Below are 26,448 nucleotides of genomic sequence, written 5' to 3' on the forward strand. Positions count from 1 at the left end.
TGATACCTGGAAGATCTGGTGATATTTGGAGGAAATTGGGATTTAATTAGCATTTCCTTTTATGCCACTGTCAATATGCTTCTGTTACATTTATGGGGTTGTGTGGGTATCCTCTGGTGACTAATTACATTAAATTTCTCTTCTTTTTAAAGCTCTAATAAATACACACAGTAGATAAAGTTGAAACTGGCTGAGCCTCCAAAAGTGAGATTCTTAATTTAAACAGGAACATTTTTTTTCTTTTTAAGAAAATGATGGTTTTGTGTATTTGAGATTTAATACAGGGTGGGTGATATTTGTCAATTCTTTCCTAAGATATGGGTAATGAAAATGTATTTTTTGAGATGAAGGTTTGGGTCCAGAGAGGTTGCATTGAAAAAACAACCCTGAAATCAAAATGGGAAAAAGGGGGAGTGAAGCTCAGATTGTTCCCATTGTGTCTGGTGTTTCAACCTTAGCCAAGTACGTTTGCTTAGCCCAAGATCATTGCTTTGTAGGTGTGTGTAAAAGCCAGGAGCTACCCCACTCTGCTGCAGGTGGAAAGTATTGGCCTCCTTCCCTGTGGTACGGAGGACCTGTATGCTTTATTGGATCTCACCCAGATCTCTCATCAAGACAGCTCGGGAGCACCAACCCAGAAAGAGAATTCAGAAGAACACTTTGGAGCCTTGTTCCACTGAGAAATGAATCCACGCTGAGGGAAAAATGCCCTGGTTGGCCCTCAACAGTAGAGTTTGGCAGGGGCTCGAGGGGAAGCTGAGTAAGGAGGTCATGTTTAATGGGCTTAAAGCTTCAGTTTGGGAAGAAGCAAGTTCTGGATGGATGGTGGTGATGGATGTATGGCAAAGAGAGTACCTGATACCGCTGGCCTACGTGCTTCACGGTGAAGATGGCTCCATAGCACCCAGTAGTTAGCTTAAAGGGGCAAAACCTCACATGACTGTCTGCTGTGCCTGTGATTAAGTTTTCCCCACAGGCTCTTGATTTGAATGCTCGGTCCTCAGCTCTTGATTTTGGAAACTTTAGAAGGTGGGTGGGGCTTCACTAGGACAAGTAGATTGTAGCAGAATTATTTTATACCTTGTCCTTGGTTCTTAACTGTTTTTTTTTTTTTTTTTTTTGGTTTCCTGTCTATTTAGAGGTGAATAGAGTCCTCCCATGTCCCTGTAGCTGTGAGGTTCTGCCCAAGTGTGAGGGACCAAGCTAGTAGAGATGAACTCTCTGAAACCACAGCAAGTCTTCCCCAGTTGTTTTTGCCGGGCGTTTTGGTCCCACGGTACAACAGCTGATACAGCACGTGTACAAAGAATATCATCCAGCCTTAAGTAGAAGGGAGTTCTGCTACGTTTCCCAATATGAGTGAACTCGGAAGATGCAGCTCTAAGTGAAACAAACCAGTCATGAAAGGGAAAATATTGTGTGACTCGTCTTCAATGACATTCCTAAGGGAGGCAAATTCATGGAGGCAGAAAAGAGAATGGTAGTTGGGGAAGGGAGGGTGGAGAGTTATTCTCTAACCTGTACAGTTTTATCTGTCATGAGAATTTGCTTAATGCTGCCGAGTTGTACTCTTAAAAATGGTTAAACTGGTAAATTCTATGTCGTGTGTACTTTACCACCACAGAGAAGAATCCCTGGCAGCCTACAAGGCACCAAGAAAGCCGTGTCCTGTCCCAGCCCAGAGCTCTTCTGATTAGTGCTAACTACTCCCCAGGAATGCGGTGTACCTAAGAGCTAGGGAAGACTGTCCTGACAGATGCCCACCATTATGGCAAGCCAGAGAGCAAAAGGCAGCTTGATAGAGACTTGACCTCTGGGCACAGAAGACACAAACACAAATGCCAGCTTGGAAAAGGGATTAATGATTTGAATGGTCTGAGGGAGAGAAAATGCTATTAGAGCTATCTTGGCTTACTGAGAAGGGTCCATTAATTCACATATAGGAGTTCCAGGAGGAGAGATGCTGTCCTAATTATGTCTTGGGTAATTTGGTCATTTAAATGGCGAGCCAATTTGCAACCAGGCTCTTCCGTGAGGTATTACATCTTTATGCAGCGCCATTCCCTTCTGCCAGGAGCCAGGCTGCTCTTTGGACGTGCACATCATTGAGGGGACTTTCGCTTGCCTTTGCCAATTGCGGTACCTCCTGCTCTTTAACCATGTGACCGTGTAGCTTTCCTGTGGGATTGGAAATGTGTCTAGTTGGAGGGATTACCTGTGTTAGCCAGATCGCGTAGCCTCTAGAAGGTACAAGGCCAAGCATCATGTTTGAAGCATCTTCTGTGCATAGTTGTGATGAATGAAGATCAGACAGTTACTCTTCTGTACAGGAGCCAGAACTTTCCAGATACCATTCATGTGGGGTACTGCCCACTTGGTTCACACAGTCCCTTGCTACCTTGGTAGAACCTGTTCCTCATCCTGGAGAGTGTTCTCCATAGTCCAGTAGCTCTGAATGGATCACACTTTTCTGTGGAGGGAAGGGAACTCATGAACTCACAGGTAAGGGCTAAGCTGCCATTGTTTCCTTGTTATTATTTACTTCAGGTCATGTGAGCTGTGCCATCAGCCTTCGGTGGACAGAGATCTTTTCAGTATCTGACTCCTGGGTTTCACCTGTTTCTAATTCTCATGGCCTGCTGGCAGCAAAAAGCACCAGAAAGGTCTTGGGATTAAGAAAATGTGGTCTATTTCCCAAAGTAAGGAGACAAAGGAACAACTGCTATTTGTTGTCAGGGTCTCCTTTAATATTAATAACAGACTAAAACTACAGTCTATTATGTTGTAGGCACTATGCTGACTCTGAGATCATACTCCTCCATTTAACCTTTACAGTAGCCCTATGAATATGGGATATGGCACTTCTTTACATTTTACAAATGAGAGAAATGAGAAGATTGTTGATGTCTTTCAGATTACACAGTCAGTAAATCATGGATGCAAGATTCCAGTAAGGCCTTTGTATGTGAATTGTCATACTTTTTCACAGGGCACAGCCCCGCAGGGACTACAGCATATTATAAATGCTAGACACCGAGGGCCAAAGCCCAAAGAAGCAGAAAGTCAAATGATGTTGTTCTTATAGATCGCTGTAAACTTTCCTTCTTTGTCTGCCCGCCTAGGTCATTTTATACACTGTACTGCAGTGATGATTAAAGATTGGCAGCAGAGGGGAAGGGCAGATGATTGGCAGGGAGAGGTGATCAGAGTCACTTCAGGAAGGCAGGGCTCTTTTCTGCTGACCTTGGTCTGGGCACTATAGAAGCAAGGGCAGTGGGTTTGCTCCACTGACTCCATGCACTTTCCAGACTTCTCTTCTACTCCTTCCTACAGGCATAGGGCATGCTCCTTGGGCTGACCACCGCTCTGTGGATTTTATATACTTGAAGTCAACCCTCACAAGCACTCAGTGGGCAGGTGCTGTTCTTCTATAAAGGCATTTGCTGCTGGCACTGGCCATGCCTTTTGCTTCCTTCTTGTGAACCTTTTCTCTTGTTCTTGCCCCAATCCAGACTGTTCTTAGGTTGTCCCTTTCGATGTCAAAATCTTACTGTTAGAGTTTTCATAGGCCCTGTTTGCCTGCTGTCTCCTGTGATTCTCCCTGTTAGGTGGCCTTTCCCTCCTTTCCTTCTCCCTCATTGTACTTTGCATGTTCTGCCAGATGTGAGCATGCATGCACTTGGGCTATTTGGACTAGTGATGGAGGACTATTTATTGGTTAATAAAGAAACTTCCTTGGCTTTTTTGATAGGGCAGGATTTAGATAGGTGGAGTAGACAGAACAGAATGCTGGGAAGAAGGGAACTTAGGCAATTGCCATGCCTCTCCTCTCTGGGACAGACACCATGGAGCCAGCCGCCAGGTCAGACATGCTGAATCTTTCCTGGTAAGCCACCACCTTGTGGTGCTACACACATTACTAAATATGGGCTAAAGCAAGATGTGAGAATTAGTTAATAAGAGGCTGAAACTAATGGGCCAGGCAGTGTTTAAATGAATACAGTTTGTGTGTTGTTATTTCCGGGGCTAAGCTAGCTATGTGGGAGCCCGGCAGGCTGAAAAGCAGGCCTGCTCGTCACATCACTACAGACTATTTTCTTAAGAATCTCAAGGGCATTGTAGTAATCACTTTTTGCCACTGTTGTTACTATGCTAGGATGCCATGACCAAAAGTGACGTATAGAAGAATTTATCTTGGCTTACAGTTCCAGGAGTTACAGTCTCTCATGGTGGAGGCAGCCTGGTGGTAGGCAGAACAGGGAGTTCAGAGAACACATCTCAGCCAACAGAAGATATAATTGAGCCAACTGGTAGTGGGGCGAGACTATGAACATTCAAGCTCCACCGCTGGTGATGTTCTTCCTCCAGAAAGGCTGGGCCTTCCCAAGGTTCCATAACTTCCTCAAGCAGCATCCCCAACTGTGGACCACTGCTTAAACACCTGAACCTATGGGGACGATTTCTCATTTTAATCGCCATGTCCTTTGGAACCGTACCTCCAGCAGCATCTTGAAAGTAATTTGAAATACTGGGGTGCTAACTTTGTTTGGTCAGTTAAATGGAAACTAACAGGACTGAATTCATATGCCAGAATCTCTGACTGTGCTTGATGTCGCTCATGTTTCCTGGTGCCTTCTAGCTGTAAGTCTGGATAAACCAAATCAAATTGGAAAAAAAATGACAATGCCACGCTGTGACAGAGACAAAACCCCTTTTAACTTGCTCATCAGTATTCAGTGATTATCTGTGCTCTTTAAAAGATGCACATGGGCGGGGCCTTGGTGGAGGATGCCCTTTGTCTGAATGGAAGGAGAGAATGGATGTGTTTTTGTGGCTGTGTTAATAACACACAGGGGACTTGAAGGGGGCAAATCTATGCTACGAGCAGCAGGAAGGAAATTCTGTATCTCAAAAGAGTACCCTCAATGCAAGTGTGTCTTGCTTGTGCCATGCTTACTTAGTTTTGAGGAATCAGGTATTATTAGCAGAATTTATTCTTGCAAGTGAACAATGGCGCAGTGTCCCTTCCAACCAAGTAGAAAAAGGAAATTAGAGACAACAACAAATGGGTATGTGAGACTCCCAGAGCCGGCCTTTGCTTTTGTTTTTCTGATCTCTCTGATCCCCTTAATTCAGCCTGTTCTAGTTCCCACCATTTTTGTTATACGCTACTGCCTTTGTGTACTCTCTCATTTAAAACAGCCATGATGATGGAAATGTCCATCTTCCTCACATCTGCACCATACGGGTCGGCTTCAAAGCACACATCAGACCCTGAGAACTGAGTTGACAGACAGTCCACCTTGGTGTCACTTCCTCCTTCCCAGACTCCTGCCCAAAGTGTGATCTTTACTATATAATTTATCCTTCATTATATTCTCATGTTATTATTTGCTGCATGTTGGGGGATGATTTTATTTCACAGATGCGTTGGGATTTTCACAGGGGCAGTGACATTTGTTGCATTTTCCACTCTGGCTCAGAGTCCTTTGGATCATGTTGAATAGACACAACAGAATTTTTTTTCCTTTTAGATATTGATTGATTGATTGATTGATGATTAAACAACAGAGTCGTAATTTTTATAACTTTGTTCCGAACGATAATGTTTGGACTGCAGCCAGCTTTGTCCTGATTACTAAAATCATATTTTCCTGCATTTTAAGAGAGAGAGATATTTTTGATATTTGAAAGGCATGTTAAAAAGGAAACCTAAAGTGAATTAATTTAGTAAGCACATTACTTGAATATCAAGTAGTTCCTAAGGGGCCATCTTGTCACGGGAGCTAGTGGCCCAGGTACCCCAGGGTCACACAGGTCACTTCTGTAGACTTTCCCTCTGACAGCTGCAGGTCCCCGCCCAACAGGAGGCTCTCAATGTGCCTTTCTTCTCATAGCTCTTAAGTGACAGAATCAAGCCTTTCCAAAGATGCACAGCATCTTAAACTAATTTGTGTGCTTGGCCAGGGTGTGGGGTATCTCAGTGTTCTTCACTAAGGCTCCCCAGGAGGTCCCAGATTTGCCACTGGAAAATGGGATCAATGGGAAATAAGGGAGAACCACATGCTCCCCTCATGATCTAAAAAGCCACCGGTGGGAATTAAACATGACTGTCACTTGATGGGATTTAGATTCACCATGGAAACGAGTCTCTGGACCCGTCTGAGAGGAGTTTGTAGATTAGGTATACCCTGGTGGGAAGACTCACCCTGCTTGTGGGTGGCACTATAAAATGGTCTGGGGTCCCAGAAGGAATACAAAGATGACAGGGGTCTACACAGTATTTCCTCAGATTCTGTTTCCTGACTGAAGACTCAATGTGACTAGCTGACTCCTCTCACTGTCCCGCCACAGCCATGATGGACTACACCCTAAAACTGTGGGTCAAAGCAAATCCTTCCTTCCTTAAGTTGCCTTTGCCAGGGCATTTCACATGGCAATATAGGAGCAATAGTAAGTACATCACCCCATTTTCAGAACATGGTGGAGCTGGGGAAGATGGCTTCCTGTACTGTAGGCAGTGTTCTGAGGACTGTTTGTGGCTTACTCACTCAGTCCGCACTTGAATGTCAGCAAACCGGTCTAAAAGTTTGGACATACTGATGAGAGTAGGAGACTACCTCTAACTGGTGATCGATAAATATTTGTTGGCAAAAATAAATGCAGTTTTGGAGGTATTGGTTCCCATGAAGAGTTCAACTGTGCCATCAAATTTTTATATAAAGTTCCTCGTTTTTATGATTTATTATTCCTGGTGATGATGGAGATCCAGTTGGTACCCCCATTTGAAGATAAAGAATCTGGGCTACAGGGCTTCCTGATTTCCCCCAAATTAAACATAAAATAAATGTTAGGGACAAAACTAAGACTTGAAATCAGATTCTCCAATTCTAAAATTATTCTCCAACCCCCTTCCTCTCACGAACTAGAACTCCAGTTGAAAGCAGGAATTCTGACGCCCCAGACTTGTAGACCAGACTGTCAGATGAGACCAAGCCAGTTTCCCAGGCAGGGCAGGAGGAGGTGGAGGTCGGGAATGCTGGAAATGTGTTGGAGAGTTTCCACCCAAATTTTCTACACTTGTTTTTAAGTGAGTGTGGCCATTCTTATCAACCTTCATATCTTACATGAACCCCAATATAAAGCTGGTGAACAGGAAGCTCCTTTGGTTGAGGGTGGGCCTTGAGCTTGAACTCTACCCTACTTATTCTCCCCATCACCTATAGCTGCTCCCTTCTAAATACCCCCTCCTCCTCTATACCTACAACTCATCGTCCCTGTTTCAAAGAAGCCACAGTTAGTTTCAGTGAGGCTCTCTGAGCTGTCACAGGCTGGATGGAGAGCTTGTGGGAGAGAGGTGAGGATCCAGTCTCGCAAATCTCTAAGCTGCTTTAAAACCATTCGGCTTTGTTCTGTCTGCGCCCCTCAACAGAACATTCCAGACCAAATGAATAAGATAAACCTGGTGTAGGAAATGGGTCTTGTGAACGTTCTGGAGGAAAAGTAGCCAAAGCATTTCGATTCTTACATGAAATGTTTTGATGATATGACTGTACTATACTTACATTATTAAACAACCTGTAAAACATAGAAACAGTATTAAAATAAGAAGATAAAGCCTTGTTTAAGTCCTTACAAGCAATGCATGCCCTCTCGGTGCCTGGAGTGTGCAGTCTTTCCTTTATTTTTCCTGCGCGTAGTGTAGACAACCTAAGTGAACTCAGGCTGTTGATGTGCTTTCTCATTGTGTGTATTTTGCTCTGTATTATGTGTGTTTTCTGTCTTCACCAAGCTATTGTTGAAAATGTGGCACATCTCCCTTACTACAAAAGCAGTGTGTATTCCTCGGAGAAGATAGTTTTAAGATACAGACTAGTGCTAAGAAGCACATAAAAATCGTCAACTCAGAAATAACTGTTGTAGTATTTTGGTGAACATTTCTTACATCTTTTGTTTTGCTACATGGACTCACACATCTATATTCTTAATGTAATTATATTTTATAGACTTCAGTATTGTCCAGTGTGATAGGTTAGGGATGCATACTAATTTTATTTTCTTTACTCCTCGAGGATTTATTACAATAGTTTACTATCTCTTTATTATCCTGTGAATTTCTTATTTTATCTGATCATTTCATACAGATTTCTTGCTGACTTATGTCTTCATTATCTACTAAACTTGTGTATTTTCCCTCTTTTCTCATCTAATTGAAAATATCAAATACCTAATTTTAGATCGTATAGTTTAATCATTCTACTGAAGTGTCTTTAAGTTACCCACAAATTTATACTATTATAAAGGATGGTACCCGTAATGTATTTACCCATTGATTTTTTATCTGTATCGCTTCTTTGGAATCAATTCATAGAAATGGGATTTATTGAATCACTTTGTTCCAGGAGCTGATATAAGCAGATATTTCTCTAAATTACTAGCATAATAGTCTTATTTTAAAAATAGGTCCAATTTAATAGGTAAAATAATCTTCTCTTATTTTTGTGCATACTCTGTATGTGTTCATGTGTGTGTGTGCATGTGCCCATGGAGGCCAGATGTCAGATGTACGTACTCTGTATGTGTTCATATGTGTTTGCATGTGCCCATGGAGGCCAGATGTCAGATGTACGTACTCTGTATGTGTTCATATGTGTTTGCATGTGCACATGGAGGCCAGATGTCAGTATGCAGCATCTTCCTCAATTGCTCTCCTCCTCCTTAGTTTTGACAGGATCCCTAACTAAACCTGAAGCTTGTCAGTTATGACAGATTGGCTGGCCAATGAGCTCTGGGAATCCACCTGTCTCCACCCCTTTAGTACAGGGTTACAGACAGACTGACGGAAGACCATGTATTTCCGTGCTTGAATATTACATGGGTGGGAGGGAGACCTGAACTCTTAGTGCTTGTATAGCAGACACGTGATTAATTGAGCCACACCTCCAGCCTCTGGACTCTTAATTTTCAGTTATTCTGATAACTAGAAAGATTGACTTTTTTCATATTCTAAATTATATTTTTGTATCTGAGTGCTTTGTCTGTTGGCTGCTACTGTTTGTTTGCGCATTTCTCAATTGGTTGTTGGCATTCTCATTAGTTTATTAAAATCTTAATAAACTCAAGATATTAACAATGTACTATTTGGTATGAATTATTTCTGACCCTATGCCATGAGTATTAATTTTACGTTTAATTTAGTTTTATTTACTATTTTAGGCTGTATGATTAAACATACATATTTGTGATTTTCTCTACCTTTTTATGCATTGTGAAGTATTTTCTTCTTTGAAAATTGCATTTATTTATTTATGTATGGGTGTAGGTGTGTGTGCATGGCGGTCCGTAGACCAGGGGGATTCAGTTGACTCTTTCCACTGTGTGGGTCCCGGGGACTGAACTCAGATTAGGTTTGTCCGCTGAGCCTTTACTGGCTGAGCCCACCGGCCCCAGTATTTTCCCTTAATCATGTCCTCTGGGATTTTGTTCAGCTGGCTTAAGGGCTGTTGATATCTTCTTGTGTCACCTGACTGAGGCGAGACTATCTGGAATCAGGGCAGGAACTGTTTTCAGAAGGAATCTTCAGCCGACAGAGATGCCGGGGAGAGGGGACTAATAAGGAGAGAAGAAGAAAGTTCAAGCGAGCGCATGGCTCCCACATGGGCGCGAGGGAGAGGCTGGAGCTACCTGCACATTCTGGATGGGTGATGAATATTGAAGGGGGTCAGTTTGCACAGATTCGACACATTGGAACCTCGGGGAGGAGGGGATAGGGAGAGAGGAGAGAGAGAGAGAGAGAGAGAGAGAGAGAGAGAGAGAGAGAGAGAGAGAGAGAGAGAGAGAGAGAAACTCAGTCCTGCTACTTCCATCTCTAGGTTGGGCCCTCCACCCTTTTGGGTTTACCTCCAAGTGTTCTCCCTGTGGAGCATTTATTTTTCCATACCTCAGTAGTGAGGATTCCTCCCACGATGCACATTTCACATTTTAACCCTGACTCTTTCCTCTGGAACTGAAGGGAACGGATATCTTCCCGACCATTGGATATCTCACCTCATACTCTGCATGATGTACGTTGGACCCAGCATCTTCCTCATACCCCTAAGTCCAGCTATCTGCTCTCCCGGGACTCCTTAGCTTAGTGAGTTTGCTGACAAGCTGCAAATAAACTCAAGTACAGAAAGGCAAGCTCAGGAGGAATGAAGCCACACCTCAGGGACACTTTACCATGAATGTCTTCTGTGGCTGAGAAAGAGGACTTGGTAGGGGTACTTCTGAGGAATCTTAAGGACAGGGAATCATGTTTCTTGATCTGGGAAATAAAGTCTCCGATATTTTAATCTGAGGAATCCTAAGGATGAGGAACCATATTTTTTGAGTTGGGAAATAAAGTGTCAGCTATTTTGATGGCCCAGAGAAGTCATTTGGGAGCAAAAGTTCCTGAGAATTCCTCCAAGAGTCTGTAAATACCCCTGCCCCCCAAGTCCTTAGTTTGCAACTCAGTCTCCAAAGGTCACAGCCTCCAAAACAGTGTCTAAATTTGCTTCTCAGATTTGCATTTTTAAGGAGTCGCACCTGCAGATCATGTAGAGCTGCAACCGAGTAGTGGAATTCCAATCCTCTCTAGGTGGTCTACAGAAGGTACCCGATCCAGCTTCTGATGCAGGTGGGTGTCTCTTGCAGGCAGTTTCTAATGCAGGTGGATGCTCGTAAAGAGAAACTTCTCAGACATCCCAATTGAATGGAATTGGCTTTTAATTGCATTTTTTTTTTATTAACAAAAGACACAACCGGTTGATCAGAATGGGGCCATTTCTTTTTAGATAAGCACTATAAAGCTTCAAGTTAGTTTTAACTAGGTGGAGCTAGTTAAGTGTTTGAAGAAGAAGGCAAATAAAGGAAGCAAGCCTTTTCTTCCATCTGGTGGCATTAAATTCACTTAAAAAAATCAGGGGCAACACAGCACCCTGTCTCTCTCTGGTACTAACGGCTGCAGGGTACAGCATAAGCCTTGCAGTTTCTTCTTTGCCATTCTTTCCGGGCTCTTTTTGGCGACCTCCAAGCTCATCAGAGTAGCTGCCTCTTGACTCACAGGTCCTCCTGGACATCAAGCTTGTCCTGTGCTCACGATTATCCCCTTGAATCCTGCCTAGGACACTTTTCTCTCAGTGTCTCCTCTGAGTGCTTTCCCCGGATCTTCCTCCTAACTCGTGGAAATGACAGGGAAACGTTTTTATTTCAATCACTTTATTTTATGGACTTTTGGACACAAGAACACCAATCCCTTTTCTGAAAATGATTTGTTTATTTTAATTTTACTCTCTTGGACGTTTTGCCTACGTATTCCTGTGAATCATGTGTATGCAGTGCTAGCACGGGCCAGAAGAGGGTGTGGGATCCCTTGGGAACTGGAGTTGCAGATGTTTGTGAAGCAACCTGAGGGTGCTGGGACTTGAACTTAGGTCCTTCTGGAAGAGCAGCCAGTGCTGTAACCACCGAGTCATTTCTCCAGCCCCAAGAGCAACAATTCATATATATATATATATATATATATATATTTTATTCAAAAATTTCCACTACCTCCCCTCCTCCCATTCCCCTCCTGCTCCCCCAACTCTTATATACACACTAGGAAAAGTTTTGCCCAAGAGGAGTTTGACCATGTGTGGATGGCCTTGACTACAATGCTTTGCTACCTTCTGCTCTCCTCTACAGGTCAAGTTGTTACCAAGTTCATTCTACAAGCTGACAGTCATACACCCATGCACAAGGCATGGATTTCATGGGACAGAGGCAGCCATTCTGGCAGATGCTTTGGAAAAAGATCTGCATCTGTACGTCCGTGTTATCAATGTGTGCCTTTGGGGACGGCAAGTCCTATTTCAGAAAGACATAAAGATGCACTTTGCTAGACTCTAGGCCCTAGCTCCCCATGACGAGAGAAAGGCATTGCTAAGTGCAAAAACCACCCATTCAAATCCAGTTCCTGATAGGGAGCAGACAGGAGCCAGAGAGTGTCCCTGAAAGGATGCCAGCGAGATCTGCAGGCAATGAGCTGAAAACAAACAAAGCCAAGGAACTTCTGGCTGCCTGTGGAGCAGCCACTTCAGCCTAGGCGGCTTCCACCGAGCATCGCAGCCACCTGACCTCCTTTTCATTTAGCTGTAACAGCCCTAGGTTCTTTGCCTGGAAACCCTGGAGATTCCTTTTCTTATCTCTCCTCTTAGGACCTTTTGATCTCTGCCAGTTGGAGTCAGCATTGGATGAGGTTTGGGGAGCAAGCCATATGGTTCCGCTTTCAGAATGACAAATTTTAGGTCCTACACATAGTTGGTTTGGAAGAATATTTAGTTATTTATTTATCTTTTTTGTTTTGTTTGCTTGTTTGATAAATTGATTGTTCATTCATCTGCAAAATCTAAGGTTGGCTTTACCGGGAAGAGTAGAGTCAGGCTTTATTTGTAGAGTGTTGGTAGTCTGCTGGGGATAGGGAAGTGTTTATTCTGAAGGACAGGAGTAAGGGCTTTGACTGGTCAGGCTACTCTCATGTATTCATTGCACTGTAAACACAACTGTAGTTGCTCACGTTCGTGGCCTCCTATTCTATGGCTCATCCTCATGCCCCATCACTCCTGGCTTCAGTGGCATCCTGGGATAAAACACTCTGAGGAACCCAATGACTCACAACCCTTCTCCTTGAGTGCCTTTGTTGCTTCTATCTGCTCAGCAATGCTTGATGCTTCCTTTACAGCCACCATGTGGGCACCTGATTATGCTTTCCTTCCTCCTCGATGACCACTGTGCCTCCGCTGATGGCTCTCAAGACTTTCCCTCTTATGCCGTTCTCCAGCTCTGTTCTCCCTCTGAAATGTCCATCACCTACCTGGCCATGCTGTCAGCTCTCTTCAGGTACTCTCAGCCAGTGCTCTTGTATCATGAAAGTCCAATAGACTATGGAATTTCTTCTTTATGGTCACATCTGTCGAGGTACACATTGTCTCAGATCAGTCTGCCTAACATTGATCAATCTCTTTCCATCTACAGTCTAGTCTCCTTCTAGATGGTCAAGCATTGTGCACTGAGTCTTCTTTTCCACTGTGTTTTGGGCATGTATCCCACCAGTGGCCCAGGCTTGAATTTCTTTTTCTAAATGTCCCTCCCCATCTGCCTCCATGTCCCTTACCCGTCTCAATCTGTTTACCCATGACGTTTTGCTATAGCCTGTGAGCTGACCTTGCCACGAGTCTGAAGCAACTCCTGAGTTCTGTGCACCTCTACCAGACTGATCTTCCAGAAATACCTCTTTCCTTCACCAGACTCTGTGTAAATACTTCCAGCCTGTCTTTAAAGAATTCCCAACCCAGGCCGACGTGAATCTATACCTCCAGTCAAGGTGGCACATGTATATAAAGGAACATGAGCATGAACTCATGCTGACTGCCCTATCTGAAGACCTCATTCTTTCCTGTTCCTGTCCAGAACTTAGCCTCTTCCTCAAACATACACCTCAAGATCTACTTTTCTCTTGAACATTTCCATGAATATTCAATATTCAAGTCATAGGAACCCAGTATTGTCATCCGAGCACTGATACTCTATCTTCCATTAAATTACATACTTCTGGAACTGACGTTTCTTACAGTGTTTTCTCTGATTGATAGCTCAATTTTACACTAGATTTAGAAGTTTTTTCCATTTGCATAGGTCATAACCATGTGTTTCTTGAAGGTCAAAGATGCTCATTTTTTCTTCTTGGGTCCCCATTGTCTAGCACGGGGATCAGTATGTATTATGAGGCATCTGACAACAGTATGCAGAATGATATTTAAGGTTACCTGGGACTTGTAGTTTAATCAAGGAAACCTATTTTTAAAATACCCGTTTTTTCTCTACAAATTATTTATTAACCTATTCATCCCTCCTAATTTACCATATGCATGTAAAATAAAATTTTACTCATCAAAACATGTTCTGTTTATTATTTGTGAGCTTGATTGTAGATGATTGACAGCTGAGACATACTAATATGATCCTTGTTTTTAGGGATATATATTTCGCTCTTGTTCTCTGATGAGCCTGGATAGTGATGCCCAGAGCTGAATATTCCTGAGGTCACATGTTTGAAACTTAGAGAAGGAAGGGATAGCAGTATTGTAGGCGGCAGACACGAAACCTAATTTAAGCACAGATCGGACCTGCTGGCTCTTCCGTGAGAGGATAATAGGAGAACGGCTGGCTGCTGAGCCTGGGCCTGCTTCTCAGCTTGGCAACTCCAGAAACTTGATTTCATGGTTCACCACCTTTTTCTGAGGGAGAGATTGGTACTCACCAAACCTCAAACCTGTAAACGTGTAAAGGAAGCATTCTATTGTAATAATTCATCAATGGCGTGCATGTTTGGAGGGTAGTTAGGGTTACATCTACTCCTCATGGTGATGTGTGAACGATGTTTAGATCCAGACAGCCTAATTATCCTTGGGAATAGATTTATGATCCAAAAGAAAATCAGAGCTGAAGGTCTGGGGAAGGGTGGTGCTTTTAATGTTGAATGCCCGCCCCCCTCCAGGCTCATTTGTATGAATGCCGGCTCCTTAGCTGGTAGTGCTGGTTTAGAAGGCAAAAAGGTCAGCGGAGGGAGGGGGGAGGAGGAGGGAAGGAGATGGAAATTTTTAAATATAAAAAAAAAATAAACCATGAGAAAAAAAAAAAGGACTTTAGGAGATGGAACCCAACCAGAAGAAATGGATCACTGGGGGGTGGGCCTTGAGGTTGAAGAGCCTGACACCACTTCCTGCCTGCCCTCTGCTTCTGAACTATGGACGTGGACCAGTTGGCCCCATCACCATCCCTCCCCTGACATGATAAACCATATCACTTCTTACTGTAACTCAAAAAAAATAAAGTCTTTCTCGTTATGTTGCTCCAGGCATTTGGTGATAGCCAGGGGGAAAAGTAACTAATACAGGGAGTGGTTTGTTTGTTTATTTGTTTTTTAGTCAGGGAGAGCCTGGAGAATGAGCTCTGACATGCTTGCTATTTGAACATACTATGTGTATACATCAACACAACATACGGTATATTTCCTCACACCTGCCTACATATTCATACATATGTTTGTACATTCATATATACATACTATGATTTCCATACATTTATTGAGTAACCATTAATTCTGAGGGCACAGGCTCTGTTCCCACTCATGAAGTTCACAGACAGGTATTGGTCTTTTGGATAATATTGGATAAATCCCAATAAACCGAAGCATCAGCTCTTTTCCCCCGCCCCAACTCATTGCAAGATGGTCACTTCCTTTGTGTCTCAAAAATCATTAAATCTAATCTGTTTATAAAACCAGCTGATGACATCAATTCTGTACCATCTTATTTTTGAAAGTGCCATTTCTAGTTGTCCGTGACATCAGTTCTGTGCCATCTTCTTTCGGAGGTGACATTCCAGTTCTGGACCACACTATTACTGTACACAGGCAACAGTGACAGCATCGGGAAGGCTGTGGCCAGGTGTATTGGTCACTGTTGCTCCACTTTGGTTGCGATGTGGTTATTCTTGTTCATTGCAAGTGTGTGAGGGAAGGTCTACAAGACTGTCAAATCCAAATATTTTCACACCCCACTCACCTTTTAGCATCAGAGTTACAGACAATAAGATTAAAGCTTCCCCGTTCTATGTAGGAGCATGGCTTCTTATGAGGAAGGCATAAGACAAGATGGCTAGCTTTCGGCCAGAGCACAGAAAGGCCGTAGGTGGGGATAATCCCACTGTTTCTACACTGCCCACCTAGGAATAGCTGTACTAGTGAGAAGCCCAATGTGACAGGCATTTTCTAACTGACATGGAGACAAGAACATAGGCTTAAGCTGCTTCCTTAATTAGTGTAAGCAACTTAACCCAGATGGCAAGGTCACCAGAATTGGAAGAAGCCTCCTGGTGTCTGGCAATCACAGGGAGGACTTTGGATACCACGATGACCTTAATTCCCAGATCTGAGCTCCTAGGATGTCTGTCCAGGAATGATCAATGCCAAGATGAAGAGTTTGACAGGAGTCAGGAAGACGCGTTGCAGAAAGACAGGCACAGAACTTACTGGACAGACCGGAGGCACATCCCAGTCCTCATAGTGATCTCCCTTTCAAAGACATGACTCGAGTGAGCCAAAACAGCATTTTACTAGAGTCTGGGTCTGCCAGCAATGTAGGATTAGGGATAAAGTATCAGACTGTATTTGCTGCAGATAGCACAACTCAAAAAGAGTATAACTCTGATGGCTGAGTAGGGTTGCCAAAGCGAATTCTTGTGAACATCGCAAAGAATATGTCAGCAGTATTTATCTACACCTAATGGTTGTTTATTTTTTTTATTATATTATATTTTAACTTTAAGGAAGAAAATTGGTTTAGAGGATGAAGCTACAGACTTATTTTAACGTTCTCTTATGGAACAAGCTTTCTTTTGGGATGCTGGGTTATGGTTTCAAGGTATTCACAGTTTGAGATGCTAGGTGATAATCCATCCATGTAGCCATCAATCACCCACCCACCCCCACCTAATTCATCAGGTTACCTATCCAGTAATAATTCCTTGAACCTACAACAGGGCGGTCCCCATGACACAAAGTTTCTAAACATTGCGTCTGTGAACACACTGTGATGATGGCTGGTGTTCGCCTCCCAGCTCATTTTGAGGGTATGAATGGGATAGAAAATAAGCTTGTGTTTCTATATAGAGAGCCTGGGTGTGTGCACAACTTCAAGCTAGCTTGAGCTCATTTAGCATGGGGAAATCCCCAGGCATGTAGACTCAGAAGACCATGGTTTTCTTTAGCTGTCATTTCTTTAAATGAGTGTTTCACTTAATGTTAAAAAATCTTTGCTCGTGCTTAGTAGGACAGACAAGACTTGTTATTTAATGAGAAATACAGATGTGTAGGGCATGAAAACTTTTCTTCAGACTTGTGCTAAGTTGCATGTTTGATGGCTAACCCTGCACCTCACTTCAGGAGCCTAGACAGGGACCTAGGGCTTTTCCAGCTTGTCTGACTGACAGCCCATCTTGATCTTGCACTGTGTTACCTTCTAGACAGCAACACAACAACCCCTCCATATCTGCCAAGAATAGCACGATCCGGTATTGTTAAACTACATGCCAATTTTCAGAGAAGGGATAAAGGAATGTGTATTTTCCATGCTTTCTTTTTTAAAGAAACTACTTGTGTCAGAAATACTCACCATAGATCTGAGATACTGTTGCTCCAAATGAATAATTTTTACCAAGTCTTAAGCAACTGAGGAAAAAAGTAACTGGGATGGTTAGAAAGAATCTTCAAATTCTGCAAAATACGGTTGACTGGAGCTGATCTTCAGAAAGACAGAGGTACAGGAATGGCACAGAATCAAGAGGCTTGATGATGCTAGTGGACCACTTCATTTAAAACAAGAAAGCAGGGGGATGACTCTAGAAATATCGTCCTTTGATAACGTGTCCCAAAGAGTGGTGGCTACATCAGATTTTCTTAAAGACTGTGCCTGGACAGCCTCACTCTAGAAGCGGTGGCCTTGTAGCAAGGACTTGGATGAGAGAGGACTCAAGTGTTCTGGTAGCCTGCAGAAGATGGAGGAACTGGTCGGATGCAATGTGTTCGGCCACTTGCTAAGACACCTGTTGCCCAGTTTAATCTGAACTCATTTGCCTCAACTTAGAGGGAATGCTGGGCATGTTTTGATGTCGAGATGATCTAACACAGAAGCTCACTTCAGAAGATAGGAGCAAAGAATTCTGTTTCGGGTTGTGTTGATTGGTTTGTCTTCATACCATCTGGGGGAATGAACAATAGGCTTGGGAGCGAGATGACTCAGTCTGGAATCTCCATCTGGGTGTCCTTAGGGTATGTTCCTCACTGCCCAGTGCCTCTGCATTGGCTCATCTCTAACTCCAGGGTTTAATGTTTTTATTTGCTAGGGTTTGATAGGAAGTATCAAGGGACTTAGCATTCAATATGCATTCGTCACATGTTGGCCTTTATGGTTATTAAGGGACCATTACCCAGCATGCATTGCTCAGTTGGAAAGGTTGAGTGAGGAACATGACTCAGAATCTCCCAGCCTCAGCAGCTGGCTTGTCTTACTGTGGTCTGTCTTATTTCTATCTCCTGCATCCCAGTAAATGTCACATACTTGGAAGCTCAGCCTTGTTCCATATCCTGAGATAACTGAGAGGTACCTGACTTATTCATTCATTCACTAATCCACTTATTTGCTCGGTGCAGTGCTACCGTGACATTTATAAAATAATTCGAGTGCCAGTCTGTATTTAACCTCCAAAAGACTTGATGAGAGAGGCCATCTCGTGATTGCTCTCCCATTCTACTTCACAGAGAAGGAAACTGAGGCATGGAGAGCTTAAATAATGTGCTACACAGCTAATCAACAATCTGAACGTCAGACCTTGGCACTCAGTCATGGCTGCTCTCAATCTCCAAGCCTTAGCATCTTTTTTGAAAGTCAGATGGGCCCTGACTTGCTATCTCCATGGGGGAGCCTTCTAGAGATTAGAATGTTTTTCAACTTGCTCCTGGTCCTAGCCCATTTGGGGCTGCTCTGATTGAGAAAATACCCTATGCAAGGCTGTTGGTAGGGCTTTATCCCATACACTTGCTTCTCTTGTTTCTCTTCCAAGCATCTAGAGGTAGTTAAGGCTGAATATACAGTCCTGGTGAACTCCCAACTAGCAGAGATGCTCCAATGGGCCATCAGTATTGCCATCAGTATCCTCTAGTGGTTTAACAGGCATGTGTTCCGAAGATGCCGACAGCCTTTCAAAGCAACCCATCTTTCGTGGGGTGGACATCTTTTCTTTATGTACCAGCACTGCGCACACAGCAAGTGACTTTTGGTGGGTGAGCCGCATGCCCTATACAGTGTTAGTCATTGAGTCCCGGTGAAAGAAACCAGACTCCTGAAGAGGCTTTGTCAACGAGGAGAGGATAGGCACAGTCTCACCATTGCTCCCGTGCCTGCTACAACTTGAGTATGACTTCTAGGGCTCCACACTGTCCTTTTTAGCCTGTTGTTCATCTTGCAGACAGTCCAAGGACCTCACAGAGCCATAGAAAGAAGACAGCCGCTCATACCAGCTTCTTGGTAGAATAACCTTGAGTCAGAGCAATGGTTTTCAGCCCTTTTAAAGATCAGCTCTTACAAAGTCACCCCGTTCCTCAGCTCTGCCCTCGGGTTTCTGGTCTGTTTGTCCAGCGTTTTAATAATGACAGTGCTTCCTGGTTGACTCGCCTGTGTACCCAGGGATGCAGATTCCCCGGGATATAGCCTCATCCCTGGGAAACTGCAGGATCCAGGAGCCACAGATGCAAACAGAGGCAGAAGTGTTTCCCCTGAGCATAGGGACCCGCTGCTCAGCCTCCTCAAGGCCAGCGTGGTTTCCGGAGCTCCTCATTTGGACACAGTGCTCTGTTTTGTGCTGGGAAGCAGCTGGCAGAAATCAATTTAGAAGCTTGCAGACTGGCTGGGCATCTGAAATGATCCAGGTTGCAGGGCCAGACTGTTCACTTTGCGTGTTTCTCTACCTTGCCCTGTCACCGAGGCTCAATAAATGTCACCTGTTATTTATGTTGTTATTAATAGTGATGAGAATGACAAACAGCCATGCTAAGGAACATATTTTCAGTGTCAGCTGGAGCATCTGTGAGAGCACAGTTTGGGAATCTGGGGTCAAAAGCTGTTGTTGAGGGCTGGGGAGGTAGCTTCGTGGGTAAAAATACTTGTACAAGCGTGAGAACCTGAATTCGAATTCACAACATTCATGTAAAAATCCAGGAATGGCTGCCAGCGCATGTGTGAGTGTCAGGATTGGGGGGAGACAGAGGTATTGAAGCCAGCCTCCCTGAAAATGGTGAGCGCCAGGTTTCCTGCTCCCAGGGAATAGCCATAGAGGAGGATACCTGGTGTCTTCCTCCAGCCCCCAAATACACACATGGTCAAACAGGACGTTTAAGGCAAAGTCATATTGAGACCAAGGCTTAGAGTAACTATGTACAGGAGGGAGCAAGCAGTTACCTTAGTTTGCCTGGATCAGGGCCTAACTGAGGTTGAGTAGCAGAGAGAGAGAGAGAGAGAGAGAGAGAGAGAGAGAGAGAGAGAGAGAGAGAGAGAGAGAGAGAGAGAGAGAGAGAGGAGACTGAGGAGACTTGGGGTGTAGTTCTGTGGTGAAGCACTTGCACATGACATTGCAGGACACTGTCCTCAGTATGCAAAAGTCAACCAACCACTCAACCACCTAACCAATCAATCCATCAATCAATCAATCAATCAATCAATCAATCATCAGTCAGTCACTCAGTCCGGAAGGGTGGAGTGAGTGTGTGTCAAGTGGTGAGAAGAGAAGGCTGGTGTACGTAAAGACATCCTTTCCCCTATTTTTGAACACGGCCCCGCCCTCACAGTACTGTGTGGTCTGGGCTAAGGAAATTTGAATTACCAGATTAGCCTTCTGGCTCTTTCTTTTCCTGGTCCTGAATTTAAAAATCCTTCCTTGTATTTTGCCATCTCTCTCTCTCTCTCTGCACCCGCCCCTTGTTGTTAAGGGAGGAGGCAAGTCTTCATTTGGAATTCTGGGAAAGAGCTGCCAAATCGCTTCTGGAAGGCTGACCCGCAATGGTTTGAACGCTGCTTTTTATGGGGTGTTAAGTTTAGTTCGGCTCTCTGCAGGTAGCTAACCACTGGTAAATGTTAAAGAGAAAGCTCTCGAAGAAATGCTGTTTAAAAGTCTGCTCCTGGTAGAAAAAATCCAATGCAAAATAAATAAAGGAAGCTGACATATTTGAAAAATCCTCCTACCAGGATTAAATGATCTGTCTTATTCCTTTCTCATTTGCATCTCTCTTCCCACAGCAGCTGACCATTCGCACATGATGCCTAGCAACGGGAAGTTCTGTAGGTACCATAGGAGATGCATTCATAGAAGCGTGCAGCATTTTATATTCAGATAAGATTACACAGACTCTTTTTTCAGCCTTCTTATTTGAATTATGATATTTCTTTCACAAAACCAGGTAAATTCTACATATTTTAAGGCAGTGGTTCTCAACCTTCCTAATGCTGTGACCTAATACAGTTCCTTGTGTTGTGGTGACCCCCAACCATAAAATTATTTTTATTGACCTGCATAACTGCAATTTTGCCACTGTTATGAATCATGATGTAAACACCTGTGTGTTCTGATGTTTTTAGGCGACCCATGTGAAAGGGTCATTTAACCCTCACAGGGGTCATGACCCACAGGTTGAGACCACTGTTTTCAGGGCTGTATAGTGCTTTTATTTATTTATTTATTTATTTATTTATTTATTTATTTAGTGTGTGAAGGCCAGGAGACAGCTTTATGCTATTTTCAAAAAATGTTTTGGAAATAGGAACTCTCAGTTGCTCTGGAGTTCACCAATTATGCTGGCTTGCTTGGCCAGCAAGACCCAGGGATTCTCTGATCTCTGCTTCCCCTGTCCTGGGATGACAGGTGCATGCCATGCTGGGCATGGTCACGTGGGTTTGGGGGATGGAAATCAGCCTGTATACTTGCGAGGCCAGTTCTTTACTGACTGAGCCATCTCTATGCCCCACAAAGTACATTTAAAAAAAATGGCTGAATCATTAATTATCCAAGTAATTTCTACTCCCTGGACCTTTAAGCAGTTTACATTTTTCTAAATTATTTTCGGCTATTCCTGGTATTTAACAATTGGAGTACTGGATACTATACTCTTAGTGTTCATATAGTCAAATGCTCAGCCGTACACTGGGACAGATGTGATGGTAGTTATCAATCCATGAATAAGTAATGAAAAACACAAATTAAAATTGTTATGAAACAGAAAATCAACAACATAACTAACTAAATAAAAGACAGAGCATGCTGAGTTTTGGTGAGTGTGCTAAGTTGGAAAAAAGGCAAGGCCAAAAATATTAAGTAGAGGGAGAGGTAGAAGTTCGTATTTGTAAGAAGTATCAGGTTAGATTCAGAAAGGAGGACAAGAGGAAGTCATCTGGGAAGCGTCAGGAGACAAGGACTCCAACCAGAAGAACCCACAAGGGCGAAGGCCCTGAGGTGTGAATGTGTATGTGCACGTGCGTGCCTGAGTGGGTGTGAGTGCATGAGAGAGAGAGAGAGAGAGAGAGAGAGAGAGAGAGAGAGAGAGAGAGAGAGAGAGACAGAGAGGGAGGGAGGGAGGGAGGGGGAGGGAGGGAGGGAGGGAGGGAGAGAGAGAGAGAGAGAGAGAGAGAGAATCTTCTAGAAGTCAGTTGAAGTAGACTGAGGGAATAATGGGGGATGATGGGAGGAGTGAGATAATTGGGTGCTTGGTTCCTGAGGGGAGGAAAGCTATGGAAGATTCTGTTCAGAAGAAAGTTGTATTTTAAGGGAATCCTGGCCTGAAGGCAAACTGGAACAGAGGGACAGGTGACTTCATTTTTAATTAAAAATTTTCTTAATACAATGTGTTTGATCATATTCTTTCCCCCCCCCCAACTTCTCTCAACCTCCCTAACCACCCAACTCTTTTATATTTTATTTTTTTATTAAAAATTTCCATCTCCTCCCCTCCTCCCACTTCCCTCCCCTCCCCTCCACCCACACGCCCACTCCCTCCCTCTCCAGGCCAAAGAGCAGTCAGGGTTCCCTACACTATGGGAAGTCCAAGGTCCTCCCAACTCCCCCCAGGTCCAGGAAGGTGAGCAACCAAACTGACAAGGCTCACACAGAGCCCGTCCATGTCGTAGAGACCAAGCCCATCACCATTGTTCTTGGCCTCTCAGTCAGCCTCCACCGTCAGCCACTTTCAGAGAGTCCGGTTTGATCACATGCTCCATCAGTCCCATTCCAACTGGCCTTGGTGATCTCCCATTAGATCTGTCCCACCGTCTCATTGGGTGGGCGCACCCCTCGCGGTCCTGACTAACTTGCTCATGTTCTCCCTCCTTCTGCTCCTCATTAGGACCTTGGGAGCTCAGTCCAGTGCTCTGTGTCTCTATCTCCATTCATCACCAGATGAAAGTTCTATGGTAATATGCAAGATAATCGTCAGTACCACCCAGCTCTTGCTCACTTGTTCTGTCTCTCTCATACAAATAAACAAAAAGCCAACCCCTCCAAAAAATCAAAACAAAAACCCAATAAAGCAAAAAAAAAAAAAAAACCAGAAAAGAAAGTGCACAATATAAAAACATGGAGTCTGTTTTGTGTTGACCAACTATTCTAGGGCCTGCTCTGGAGTGTGGTTGGTAGACCCAGTGACACTTTCTTGGACAAAATAGATTTTTCTCTTTCCCAGTAGGTAACAATTACAAATAACTTCTTGGTTAGGAGCCGGACTTTTTGTCAGCTTCTCCCTTTCAGTCCTGGGATTGTGTCCGGTTTGAATTTGTGCAGGTCTCGTGTGTGCTACAACAGTCTCTGTAAGTTCATATGTGTCTCAGTGGCAGGAGCCACTCTATGTAAATATCCTAGACTATGGAACGTCATGGCTTGGGTCAAGCGGTGTCCAAGGGAAGGTAAGAAGTGTAGGACTTAGACGTGTTTAGAACTAAGACGTGTTTAGACGTGTTTAACATGGCGTGGGTAGACACGCCATGTTAAAGCTGCAGTTTGAGTAGCTGCAGGAACTGGGTTTCAGATTTAAAGACGTGTGATCCAAGGCATGTCTTCAGAAGATTCCTCTTGACAGACTGCTGTCTCAGAAGGCGCAGGCTGCCTCCCAGTTTTCAGAGATGCAACTGTTTGATTTTAGGGGATTTCCTCATTGTGGGTTTAAATCGGAATATATAATCTCTCTCAAGAATCATTTGCTGCTTTTTTTTGGTGTAAGCACACATCTTGTTTTAGCCATAAATCTCTTTACCATAGATTACATTTTTGGTTGGCTGTCTCAGAAGATTCTTCATAGTCATGCCTTCTGCATTAAAACAGGGCCTTTTGTGTCCGAAACAACGATTACCATTTAGCCAAACTCTCCCACTGAACTCATAATCTGCTCTTTGTGACAGCATAGTGGTTGCTCTGGGAAATGATTAGGATGTCACAATTAGGATTAGGGTGCCAGGTGGAGAACAAGTGTGAGGGACAGATGGTCATCCTCTTAGAAGCAAGGAGAAAGGAATCCTTGCCTCCCTATCCACGCTCACAGAGATAAGAGGAGGAGGCCAGGCATGTTAGGATCTATAAATAGAACTGTTTCTGAGGAGACTGCTTTCCTCAAGATTTCATTAGGCATCAGAAAGCCCTTTGCACTTAGCAATTAAAGGCACTCATTTGCCTATGCTGTATTATGAGCTGGAGGAGAGAAAGCCAAACTCGCATTCTTATTGAACAGATGCAGGTAGAATGCCTGAGAAAGCTCTAAATGGGCTCTATAAATCTCAAGTGGTTCCACCCCCTCTAGATCATAAAACAGCTTGAGGAAGAAAAGTCCCCAGCACTTCTGTGTTAACTCCTTCTTGGAGTGATAGTGTTGCCATTTTCTGTTGGTCACCTGGGCATTGCCTACCTACAAGAGGAGGCGTCCCTAGGCCCAGGGGACAGTCCTTGCTCATCTCCTCACTACTGTGGGGATCAGAGGCCAGGGTCTGCTGTGTAGCCCTTGACTAGCTAACAGCAGCATCTGTTTGCTGGTCCCTGTAGAGACTGGGCTCTGGTCAGACTTTGTTAGGATCACATTCAAATCTGCTGAATCTGTAGAACCCAAAGAAGACGAAACCAGGGATGTGATGTTGACAAGCCACATCAGAAGTGCCTTCCTTCTTCCATCTTTCTCCTGGGAACCACAATCAAGCCAAGAAGCTTTTCCACCCGGGATGGTTTGGATTCAGGTACATGCCTTTGATTAGTCATGGAAGACTGCCCAGAAAAATAATGTTGGCCTCTCTGGGAACTCAGTTGTAGATAAACCTTGTGTCTTGTAGTTCAGCCCTAGGATGGCCAAGGAATTCTTCTTCATTTTATGTTCCAGACACATTTGCTAACCCACGGAAAGTGCAGGCAGAAGTTCACATACTCCCAGCATTGCCAACATAGTCAGAAAGTTTACACCATGCTTGAAGTCCATCCTCGAACACTTTTCTAATACAAGTTTGGGGGTTTTGTTGTTTCTCTTTGTCATTTGCTGAGTTTGTCTTGAGTGCATTCATCACTGTTCTGGGCACTAAGTCAATAGCAGAAAACAAAGGAACTGTATCTTTATATTTACATATCAATACAATGGAAGAAAATCTTTTCAGTAGAAACTCAAATAATTCGCCTTCTTTTTCCTTTTTAATCTTGCTTTCTCATATTCCTACATCAAACATGCATTACTTATACTAGAGAAGCATAAGAGACATAATCCATAGTTCCTTTCTTTTTTTATATGGTTTATTTTTTTATATTCAAAAATTTCCATCTCCTCCCCTTCTCCTCCCCCTCCCCTCCACCCATACCCCCCTTCCTCCCTCTCCAGGCCAAGGATTCATTGGGGTTCCCTACTCTATGTTAAGACCAAGGTCCTCCCAACTCCCCCCAGGTCCAGGAAGGTGATCAACCAAGCTGAGAAGGCTCCCACAGAGCCTGTCCATGCAGAAGAATCAAAGCCCAGTGCCATTGTCCTTGGCTTCTCAGTCAGCCTCCACCGTCGGCCACATTCAGAGAGTCCGGTTTGGTCTCATGTTCCATCAGTCCCATTCCAACTGGAGTTGGTGATCTCCCATTAGTTCTGTCCCACTGTCTCCGTGGGTGAACGTACCCCTCACGGTCCTGACTTTCTTTCTCATATTCTCCCTCCTTCTGCTCCTCATCAGGACCTTGGGAGCTCAGTCCGGTGCTCCAATGTGGGGCTCAGTCATTTTCTTCATCTATCGCCAGGTGGAGGTTCTATGGTGATATGCAAGAAATTCATCAGTATGGCTATAGGAACTGGCCTTTTCAGGCTCCCTCTCCTCAGCTGCCCAAGGAACTAGCTGGGGGCGTCTCCCTGGAAACCCGGGAACCCCTCTAGAGTCAAGTCTCTTGACATCCCTCAGATGGCTCCCTAAATTAAGATATATGCTTCTCTGCTCCCATATCCACCCTTCCTGTATCCCAAGCATCCCATTCCTCCGAGCTCCGCCCATTCTCCCCTTCACTCTTTTCTCTCCCCATCTTCCCTTGGCCCCATCTTGCCCCACCCTCAAGTTCCCAATTTTTGCCCGGCGATCGTGTCTACTTCCAATATAAAAATATGGAACGCTTCACGAATTTGCATGTCATCCTTGCGCAGGGGCCATGCTAATCTTCTCTGTATCGTTCCAATTTTAGTATATGTGCTGCCGAAGTGAGCACCCATGGTTCCTTTCTTAAGACTAAGAAACAATGACAAATGCTCCTAGTCATGCTGTGTGGTTTGAAAATGAATTCGTATTTTATCAG

General features: G+C 44.0%; 1 protein-coding gene and 1 non-coding gene across 2 annotated transcripts in view; one reads left to right on the plus strand and one right to left on the minus strand.

Moving 5' to 3' along the window:
* The window catches only part of Tmem178b (transmembrane protein 178B), a 375,806-nt gene that overhangs the window by 210,840 nt on the left and 138,518 nt on the right, over positions 1-26,448 (plus strand). The window lies entirely within an intron of this gene.
* On the minus strand, positions 26,255-26,361 carry LOC119808617. Its single transcript, XR_005284526.1, has one exon. It is a non-coding gene; the product is annotated as a U6 spliceosomal RNA (small nuclear RNA).

This window comes from Arvicola amphibius, chromosome 2, assembly GCF_903992535.2.
Source record: "Arvicola amphibius chromosome 2, mArvAmp1.2, whole genome shotgun sequence".
Lineage (NCBI taxonomy): Eukaryota > Metazoa > Chordata > Mammalia > Rodentia > Cricetidae > Arvicola > Arvicola amphibius.